Here is a 10,377-nt window from a genome sequence, read left to right as displayed (position 1 = left end):
CCTGCCTTTAGTGTGGGGCCAGCGTAACCTGGTGTCCGAGGGGCATCTGTCCCTTCCTGGCACAGTGCAGGGGTCAGGGAAGGCCACGCTCACTCTGGGGCTGCAGGGACAGAAGAGTCCAGGATGTCCATGGAGACAAGTCCCAGCACGGAGGTGCCATTCCAGGGCACAGCTGCTGCCATAGGCAGCACCAAGCACATCCCACAGAGCTCCTGGAGTCACACCTGTGGGCGGCTCTGATATGGTCATGAGGTCACCACACATGAGGTGCCTGTGCAGAGGTGGCTGCAGCTTGCGTGTCTGGAATACGCAGTTGCAAAACTGAGGAGACAAATAAACCCAGAACAGCAAATTCCAGTTCTAAGTTTCCTTTTAGGTCTCAGGAATGCTATTCCTGTGAGCTGGCAGAGCAAAGAGCCTTGCTCAGCCAACTGAATGAAGCAAAGGACCATATCAAAAAATTTAATGAGTCAAAAGGAAGAGCGGACCATAAGTAACAGGTCCAACGGGCAGGGATTGCTGTGCAGCAAGCTTGTATTAACAGAGCACTTACATCACTGACATGAGTCAGTGGGTACTGTTTCCAGCTGTCTGTAGGTTTGGGGATCACAGAGTGAGGTTGTGAAGTTTGGAAACAGCAGAATGGCAAATTCAGGAAGGAACAATTGTGTAACCACTGGGACAGAGAAGCATAGCAGAAAAATTTTCTGCTCCAGCATCCCAAACAGAGAGACTGAGGGCCTTCTGAAGTGGTAAGAGATAATCAGAACTTGTCACGAAGATGTGACTGATGGGAAGAATTTCCTTTGAGAAAGGAGAGAGTTGATAACTGAGACAAAATCGCGTATGTGAATGATAGCAGCTACGCAGAGTCATGATGGAAGGTCTTAAGGTGGCTGTAGTCAGAAATAAGCCTAAGCCTTTGACTTTTACGTTTGCAATACAAAGACAAAATAAGCAGTTTCTCAGCCATTGCATTCAAGGCAGTTAATAGCAGTCAGGCTGCTCTGAGAGGGAACAGTCTACATTCTCCAGCTGCCTTTCCTCTTCTTCATCTTCCGTCTCCAGGTGCAGACTGAAGTAAGCACGGAATGAGTGCTAAAAGTGTAATTGAAAAGGCTGCAGTTTGGGCAGACCGATGCAAGGCTGTGAGGTGAGTATTATTTCTGTTTCCTGTTTTTCTTTCACAGTTATAGCAACCTGTAATAGCAGGGACTGTGCTGGGAAATGATTCCAGGGGAGCTCTGAACCCTGGTTTTTAGTTTGGGTCTGAATGGCAGAATGCCTGTCTGAAGCATAGGAGAAGAAATAACAGAAGTGTGGAAGGCTCGTTGGGGACCTTATAGCTAATCAAATAGCCCTTGAAGAAAGCCGATAGCTATGAGAGTGCCCTAGGAGAATTTGTCAAGCACCTAGCTAAACTTCATGGGAAGCTGGAGAGGCCTTGGCGTAGCTCATAAGAAGGGCCGATGCTTAGAAGGTTGGCTAGCCTGGTATAGGAATGACCATCATCTCTCCTCAGCATATCTTGATAAGTAGGTAAACTGTGAATGCCTACAGCAGATTGCTTCCTTCTGGTGGAGGCAAGGAGAGGCAGGTACCTCTGCCTAAACAATGGAGTTGGTTGGTTTAAATTTAGCTAAGCTGGCTGAGAGTTGTGTTTCTGCTCCAGGAGAGACCTTCCCTGTCCTTAACACCTTCTGCTGTGAATGCTACAGTTCTAGGCTCACCACAGCTTCGGTTTCACTGGCTCAGAGAATAATATCATTCCGGAAATATCCTCTAAAGCTATACAATGCTAAAAAGACTGTTCAGATTATTTCCCCCCTCTTTTTTTTTTTTTTTTTCTTTTTTTCAGTGAAGGCTTGACTGAACCTGTCTCTGGGCACTGACCAGAATTTGTAAATGTGAGGAACTGTTTGCTGTTCAGTGTGTTTGCCTGGAGAAACCAGCCAGGCTTGCGTAACGTTTTTGTGATGAAATGGGAAAGGAGTCAGGATGGGAGGTTTGCGATCAGAGGTGTGAGAGGCCTGAGAGGATATATCAGGGACTGAAAGATGTATATTATATGGGTCTGATGAGCCAGAAAACAGATGTAAGAGGGGGTGGGATGACATGTGAATGATCAGGGTGTTGGCCAGCACATCAGGGCATGGGAGGCAATCCAGTGTGGCAGAGGGGATTAATGACAGACTGACTTAACCCCCTGTAGCTGTTATTCCTTTTGATACATACAGCTAGCCAAAACCTTAATCCTTCAGTTAGGAGAGAAGTAAATAACTGTATTTACACTTTTTTTTTTAAAGTTACAAAACGTGTATAAGGTTATGTTTCCAATGGTGTGAGGGAATCAGGCAGCAGGACACTTTCCTTGCTCATGGCTCCAGCCTTCTTTCAGACAGTACCACAGAGCTGTTTTTCTCTAGGTTTCAGTCAGGGCTGAGTACCAAGATCATCCTAGCTTTGTTTGGAGCCTTCTTCTCTATGCTTTATCTGCTTTTTCTCGTATTCCCTATCCCCAAGACTCCTGTGCAAAACAGTACTCAGTAAGTCATGTCCCTGTCCGCCTCCATCCCGCCCAGTTCAAATTTCTGGATGTTTGCTTCTCTTTTGGGCAGTAACTTGTGCAGCGTTTTGGAATGCTGTTTTTCTACAATGGAGCTAGACTGTATCTTATAGCTTAAGGCCAGCAGTAATATCCACCCACTTTCATTACGTTTCATCCAACCCATGGCAACACCTGCTTTTTCTGGAGCCCAAGTTTTGGATCTTTCTTTATGCCATCACAGTGGAACTGTGCGGTGATGTGTGTTCTCAGGTCACTTACTGGCACTGTGGGACCAACAAAAGCTGTAACTCCAGGAACCCTTGTGTTTGCCACTGAGAGAAGCTGATCTGAGGGTAAAACTTTACTAGCAAAAATGATGAGTTTGGTCCCACCATGCAATTCCACTTATAACCATGTCAAATATATAATTTAGTAGAGCAGCAGAGGCAGGTTTGCAAAGGAATGAATGAGATGATAGGATCAATTATTTTATCATTTTTGGCTTATGTCGGCTTTTATAAATGAAAATATGTCCTGGCAGAATCTGTGGTCAATATACAGGAGTATTGGCAGAATGGAGGTGCATTCAGTGCATTTTCACTTGGGCAGCAGTGGTTGGAAGCAAGGTAATCTCGGTAGCTTCTGTGGTATGTCGTTAGTCGCCCATACTGCTTCAGCTCTCAGGTCCATCCTCCATGGACGTTCATTGACGCTCGTGCGTATTGCCGCTCAGGTTGGCAAGTGGTTAAGCAGCGTAGTAGTAGAAACTTTCTTTATGTCTCAGGTTCAGTTACTTTCTGACAGCGCTTGATGCATCTAAATACGCCTCAGTTCCCTAGGTTCAGGGCTCCCTGGTGCATTCATTACTAGCCCCTCCATCTCAGACACACTGGAGATTTGACCTTGCGTAGTTGATGTGATGGGGATCCTATTTTATGGGGATCTTGTCACCCTGCCTCTAGCAGTGAAGAAAGTCCGGTGGCTGTAACCTATGACCAGAGTCTCTGCCTTTTCTGCCACCCATGTTGGGTGATATTGAGCCAATTAGTTCATTTCGTTTGTGCCTTGCTTTCTTAGTCCATAAAATGAGAGCAGAGAGACCATTACCCTCTCTCTCCCCTCCCCATCCGGGATGAAGTGAAAGGCTGCATCTGTGCGGTATAAACAAAGCCCTAATTTACATGTAAATGCGTGTGATATCGCTGTAGCAGCAGAGTTGTACCAGTGAAGCCCTCCTTGTGTGGAGGCAGCTTATGTCAGCAGAATAGGGCTCTTTTTTGAGCAGAACTTTTCCAAGCACTATCAGCTGCATCAGCAAAAACATTGAATACCAATATAACTGCATTCTCATTAGGACCCAAAGCCCCATGATATTTTAATTCCTAACTTCTTTTTAGGTGCTTAAATACTTTTGAGGATCTGGGCCTATGGCTTTTGGCACTATGGAAGTGACCCCAAACCCTCCTCCCATCAGTAGCCTGGCGAAGAGGTTCAGAGCAGATGTGGTCTCACTTTATCAACGGCTGCGGAGTGCTCTGGGAAACCCTGGTAAAGGGGACTGAGCCTGGCAGAACACAATCAGGCTGCTGTGGAGGACTTCAAGAAGGACTACAAATGCTTCTGCTGCTTCTGACAACGTTGTTGGTACTGCAGGAGACTGGACAGGTTCCTCCTTATTCTCCTGGTCCTGTGTGAAGAATAGAACTAGAACCAGTGTTCCCTTGAAAATGTGTCTTTGTTGATAATTTTTGTTTCATCCCTTACTGATGCAATTGCAAAGGTGGCATGTGAGAAGGCAGCATACTGCAGAGAAGAGAGATGGTGAGGACAGTACACTAGCACCTGAGCAGTGACCAAACCTTAGCTCGGAGAAGGAAGGAAGGAGCAGTTTGTCCCCTTTCAGATTCCAGGCAGTTTTGCGAGTTCTCATTCTGCTGCCTCTCCTCTTCAGAAAAACTGGATGAAGGGAGATAGAGAAGTTGACAAAAGACATGGCTAAAGGAGCTTTTTTTTTAATGCTCAGCTTTCTACCTGCAAAGTGAGTCAGGTCAACTCACTGATCCAACAGATGATTATCCCATGGAAAATTGACTAGTTTTCCTTCTGGTCGATGAACTGAACTGACTAGGTGGCTGGGGGAAGGTGGACATAGATTAGATGTAAGGGGAAACTACCCCTTCTGTGCAGCGAATTGCTCTTGAATTGCCAGTCTGGTATTATGGGTGATGGGAGCACAGAAGAACCAGCTACCTGAAGCTCAGTCCAGAGAAAAAGGTCAGTACAGGAAAACAGAAGGCTGCTGCCTCTCCTTTTTGCAAGGGTATTATTATTTGGATAGAAGAGAGAGAGGCTTTGCCATACAGTGGCATGGGGTGAGGGAGAAATTGAACAGAACCCTAACCTACCCATAACTAGGTAGTTAAAAACTTTCCCTTCAAGATCATAGTAAGTAAAAGCCATGCTTAACTTGAGCAAAGGAAAGATGTTAGAGGCTGTGCCCTACCACAGGGGAAATCTGCCCCAGGACCAGGAGTGGGTGCTTGGGCGTCCACCGGAGAGACAGTGCGATGCTGCAGGCAGGACACATATTGAGCGCTCGAGTTGTCTTTCCCGCTCACGCTGCGCACAGGGTGTGTGTTGAGCAGCATTAGCCAAACAGGGCGGCAAGGCTGGCTCCGTGCTTGCCCAAAGTGCAGGGGAGAGATGTCTGTGCCTGACAAGTGTAAGAGGCGGCTATGGGAAATGTCAATATTCACAGGAAAATCATATCTCCAGTGAAGATGCTGCAGGCCTGAGCGGTTGCTGTATCGGGCGCGGCCATAAGAGGGAAGTGTGTACTCAGGCATTAGGTGTCTTTCTCCGGGCTGGAGCAACCCCAGCTGGGCTGGCTGTGGGCTCTGCAAGCAGCATGGACTGTGCCTGGCTCCCACCTCCTGTGCAGAGCTAAAAGCAGGGCCTGTGCCTCCGGAGGGACCTGAGATCGGCCACAGGCAGGCGTGCAGGTAGCGATGATGGGGATGGGGAGAGAGGGAAGCAGGGGTGGGAAGGTGAATTACCACGTGCAGGTGCCTGTCACTTCCTGGATATGGGGGAGGATGAGATGTGAAACCCTGACCAGTCCTGGGAGAACTGGAACTGCCTTGCCAGAGGTGGGGAAATCTCATTTCGGGTGTATCCTCACATACGTACATCAGATGACTGGTTGTATTAGCAGGATCGTACTCAGATTAGGGCACTCGGGCTTGAGGATGGTGATGTTGAGGTGCTTTTAGGAGGGGTAGGGGACCTCAAGAGAAAGAGAGCTAAAGTCAGCAGGGTGACCTTGAAAGGTTTACAAAGAGGAGGGTGGGTCTAAAAGGATATGGGTAGGCGTCCCTGCCAGCTCTCTAAAGGAGACATTTTACCTGAAGCGCTTCTTAGAGCATTTTGTAGGCCATATGCATAGAGCACACCAGTAACAAGTGTGACTTGGTTGTTACCAACCCTATTAGTTGGTAGACTCAGGTGACTGTCACCCTCATGGTATGGGCCATCCCTGACTGTCTGCCTTTGCTACGTGCTTGTTAAAACTCACCACAGCACAAGGCAGAAAAGGACGCTTGCACCATGCAGTATGGGAACTTGAGGCTCCAAGAAGTCAACTCCTGCTGGCTCCTGTGGGCCCTGTTAGCTGGAGCTGTTGCATATTTGTGGCTGAAGAGTTTCTAGTTGCTGCCTGGCCTGGCTGAGGCCAGGTCTGTGCCCACCCTAGTAACACTGCCCAAGCTCTAAGCACACCAGCACCTTCTGAAAGAGCTGCGGGAACCTGATGTGACAGTGGTAGCTTGGGAGAGGTCCCCAGACTGTGTCTGGTGGTGTAAGTGGGAGCTGAGTTTCACCTTTTGATATGGGGTGATACCTGGCTGTTGTGTAGCAGAGGACTTATGGACTCAGCTCATGGCTCCTATCTACCATGCTCCCACTATGCTATAAAATCAGTCACAGCAGGGAACGGAGCCCTCCTGCAGGGACCCACAAGGTGCTTTGAGGAGAAATGGAATTGAGATTGATTTCCTATAGTTAGCTGCCAAGAAATGTGAGCAGCAGGGTCCAAGTCAGGGCCATCAAATGACCTGACCACCAGCTTCCTGTGAGTTGGCACTGCAGAGAGGCACACAGGCCTCTCCTTATAGATCTGCATCTCAGGGACGTTTTTTTCTCAGAGGCAGAAACAGAGGAAAATGAATGAGACAGGGATGAATTTATTCCTTGTTCATGCCACAGCATGAAAACAAAATGCATCCAAGAATAAACTGTACAAGAGCTGTAGGCAGGTGTTGTGGCAAGGCTGGGGGAGACATGCGGGTGCGTGTTTTGGCAGCTGGCGGAGCATGCGTTGATCTTGTGCTTCTAAAGCATCTTATGCCTGTGCAGCAGAGGGACCTATAGTTGTAGGAGCAGGGACTGTAATCCTGGGCGGATATCTGGAGGCATAGGTGATATGAGCGGGAGAGAGCTGAGGGAATGTGTATTTGCTCAGCACATAGATGTTGTGTATCGTATATGGGCAAGGGTGTTGCCCAGCAGGGGATGTGTGTGGTGTGTGTGTGCGCTGTGGGCAGGGGTTGCTGTGTACGTGGATACACGGGCCACTTGCTGCCCGTGCTGTGCACAGGGCAGATGTGCTGGGAATGGCTGCGGGTAATGACACAAGAGGTTACTTTGCAGTTAAATGAGGTGAAGAATTACCATGGCGACCGCTCTCTCCTCTCCCTGCCAGATGCCAGGCTCCCAGGCAATAATGTTTGTGTGTTGTTCTAAAAGCCCCAAACTCATTCTCCCTCTTTTGAGAATGGGTGAGAACCACGCTGTCCTCTCTCCAGACTGGTAGAGTGGTAGACACTGGGATACGGGGGTGGTTTCTTCCCACTCCATCAGCAGAAGGGGGCCAGTGTCTCAGTACTTTTTACACTGACGGCCACTGCAGTGCAAAGACAGAAGGGGTGTGGTTTGCATTACTACATTGTGGTTCTTGCACTGTATGTCCACGCAGTGTCCTCAGGAGCAATGCGGTCTGAACCACTTGCCAGTTCTTAGGCACCTACTGTGCACGTGCAGAGAGCAGTCTGTTGGAGGACCTTGCACCCATGCTGCAAGAGAGGTGCTCTAGGGAGCATCACGGTGAACAACTTCAACCCTAGTAGCACCAGGAGCTTGGAGCTCACCAGCAATAGGTACTGCAAGGATAGACAGAAGGCAAATGGTGCACCAGAACATAAAGCCTCCTTGCACCTAGTGTATTCAAGCTCGCTGTTAGTACCCACATGGATTATGTTTTCGGTTCTTGCTCAGTGGGATCAGGCCACATCCTGTGCTGTAGCCCCTTGCAAAGAAATTACAGCTGCATCATCTCAGGTACCAGAGGAGCTAAGGTGCATTCCTCAGAGACCTTACTCCTTTCTTCTCCAGAGGTCTTTCTTTCATCAGCTCTCTAGGTTTAGTGCTCAGGGGTCTGTGAAGCCATATAAATCATATCTCTCCTGTCCGCTCAGTTAAAGTTTTGGGGAGATGGTTGCTTTGTCGTCTATGGGGAAAAAATGGAGGGGAAAAGGCTTTGTGGCCTAAAATGTTTGGAAATGCTAGGTTTGGGGAGGAACACTGATGCATCCTGCACAGACCCATATGTAAAAGCCAGAAAGAACAAACCAAGTAGATGGTCACGCTGGGCCTGTAGGCTAAAGTGCTCCAGGAGACCAGAGAGGTGCTGTAGACCAGCAGGTAGGTCACATGTCACTTCTGCTGCGCTGGAACATTGCAGACATACAGAACAGAGCTTGAGGCAAAAGTCTGGTGCTCCTTCTCAGCGATGTGCCCATTGCAGCATCTTCCCTTGAGCACTCATCTTTTTCCTTTCAGGTTTTTTGTTTAAAGCACAGAAAAGCATGCTAGACACTGACAAACAGGTATTGTCATCTTGCAGAGGGCTGGCAAAAGAACAAATAGCTGCACTTCAGTGGAGGTGAAGCAATCTCTCCACACAGCAGAGATTTGCTAATTTGCACGGTCGTGAGGTCTCAACGGAAAGATATTTTTAAATGAAAAAGCAAGGAAATGATGCAAAATAGATTTGAGCATATTCCAGGACATAGTTAAATTTTTCATAGTGAAAACCGATAATAGATCAGTCTGTGTGCTATGAACGTCTCATCACAAAAATACATCACGGGAGGCTTCTGCTATCTATTCTTGGCTGAGCACTGACCTTGGCTATTAGATCTCAATTAAGCAAGTATGTGACTAATGTTTCTCTTTCTCCCACTTTTCTGTTGCAGAAAATAATATTTAATAAATTAAACACTGGGTACCTGCAGACTTACTCTCCAGATGGGACCCATGGTTTCTCAATAGGTTCCATGTCACCTGGAAAAACAGCATTTCTTGTGGGGATTCCAGGAAAAGGAAGTATTAAAGATCTGTGGAGCCAGGGAATGCAGCCTTCAGCATTGAGCAGCCTCTGCTGTTCCAGAATAATGTGCAATGATGCTTGCAGCTACAGGGTGAGTAGGCCACAGGGATCAGAAAGAGCATGCTGTGTCTTTGCTTCTTTACGCTTGCTCACCTGGGATCCTTTCCTTTAATTTCTCCCTTCTTGCTTTGCCCTAGGAGAAGAGAAGTAGCGCTAGTGGATTAGAAAAGTGATAAGACTATGCAAGACTTGCCTTTCTGCGTAACGCCCCTGTGCAAGCCAGGAGATGTCTGCAGACTGGTTCCGCTTTCAGCCCAGGTAAACGCTGAAGCATCAAAACAGCATGCCAAACTTGCATGTCTCCTGGACCACAACCACAGCAATGGGCCAGGAAGGGCTCAGAGGGGATCATATACCTACACGCGTATTAGACATCCAGCAGCAGCTGTCAATGGCAGGAGCAGCCACAGAAACAGTTGTTGGAGAGGTGTGCTCCTGCTGCTGACAAGTGAGGATGGGGCGCTAGGAGGGGATGGAGAACTCTCTCTGCCAGCTAATTATGTGTGTTGCCTACAGTTGGGATTCAGGCAGGGAACTGGTGACATGGCAGCATCTCAGCTACAACGATGGAGGAGGCAGCAGGGAAAGGACAGATTTTTGTTGCACTTCTAGCACCGCTTGGAGGCAAGAGGAAGAGTCAGGGGGGAAAATGGTTTGTGGACAAGGACACGCTATCTCCTACAACCTGCCAGCCATATGGCGACCAAAAGAGATGCCATTTTGTCACCAGCATTGTGATGAGGATTTGATGGAGCAATGGCAATGTGTAGAATAGAAGACAGGTCTCCTACATGGCGGAACAAACCCCTTGCTTTAAAAGGACCTGTGGCATATTTTCAGCAGTCTGGGATGAAAAGGGGCTTATTTATGCACAGCATTTACCTGGGTTTAGAATGGCTGCAGATTATTTGCAGTAGTACAGCTAAAATCTTCCTGACCCCTTGCCATAGAGACCTGAAAATCAGCACTTCTGCAAAGTCATGTTTCATCATAGCAATGAGAACAAGCCAACAAACTCAAACCAGTCATTACAAGACTGGTGCTGTTCTCTGACAGCTTTTCCAGGTGCTGGCTATATTTGACGGAAGGTCAGACTAACATCTGACTAATCTTGGAGGAATGCTTTCTGAAAAGCCAAGGGGGACAAGGCCAGTGTATATACGAATGTGCTGACTGGAGTGGCAGAACACTGTACCTGAGCTTGATTTCAGCCACTGGGACAAAATAAGACAACACCAGATCGGTTTTCTCTGTTCTAGAAAAGATGGGACATGCTGTGCAACAACTGGGAGTGAGAAGGGTGTTAGATCTTGGTGCTCGTCCT

At 47.9% G+C, this 10,377-nt stretch overlaps 1 long non-coding RNA gene across 2 annotated transcripts; it reads left to right on the top strand.

Moving 5' to 3' along the window:
• The first annotated feature begins 1,111 nt into the window (after positions 1-1,111).
• Positions 1,112-9,316, top strand: LOC134514075 (uncharacterized). 2 transcript variants are annotated; one of them, XR_010070629.1, is made up of 3 exons: positions 1,112-1,153; positions 8,860-9,084; positions 9,191-9,316. It is a non-coding gene; the product is annotated as an uncharacterized LOC134514075 (long non-coding RNA). The 2 variants fall into 2 exon arrangements; XR_010070628.1 differs by lacking the exon at positions 1,112-1,153 and adding an exon at positions 5,419-5,550.
• The last annotated feature ends 1,061 nt before the right edge of the window (positions 9,317-10,377 follow it).

Source organism: Chroicocephalus ridibundus, chromosome 4 (genome assembly GCF_963924245.1).
Source record: "Chroicocephalus ridibundus chromosome 4, bChrRid1.1, whole genome shotgun sequence".
Lineage (NCBI taxonomy): Eukaryota > Metazoa > Chordata > Aves > Charadriiformes > Laridae > Chroicocephalus > Chroicocephalus ridibundus.
Note: the sequence above shows the minus strand (reverse complement) of the source record. Positions and strands in the feature narration are given on the sequence as shown.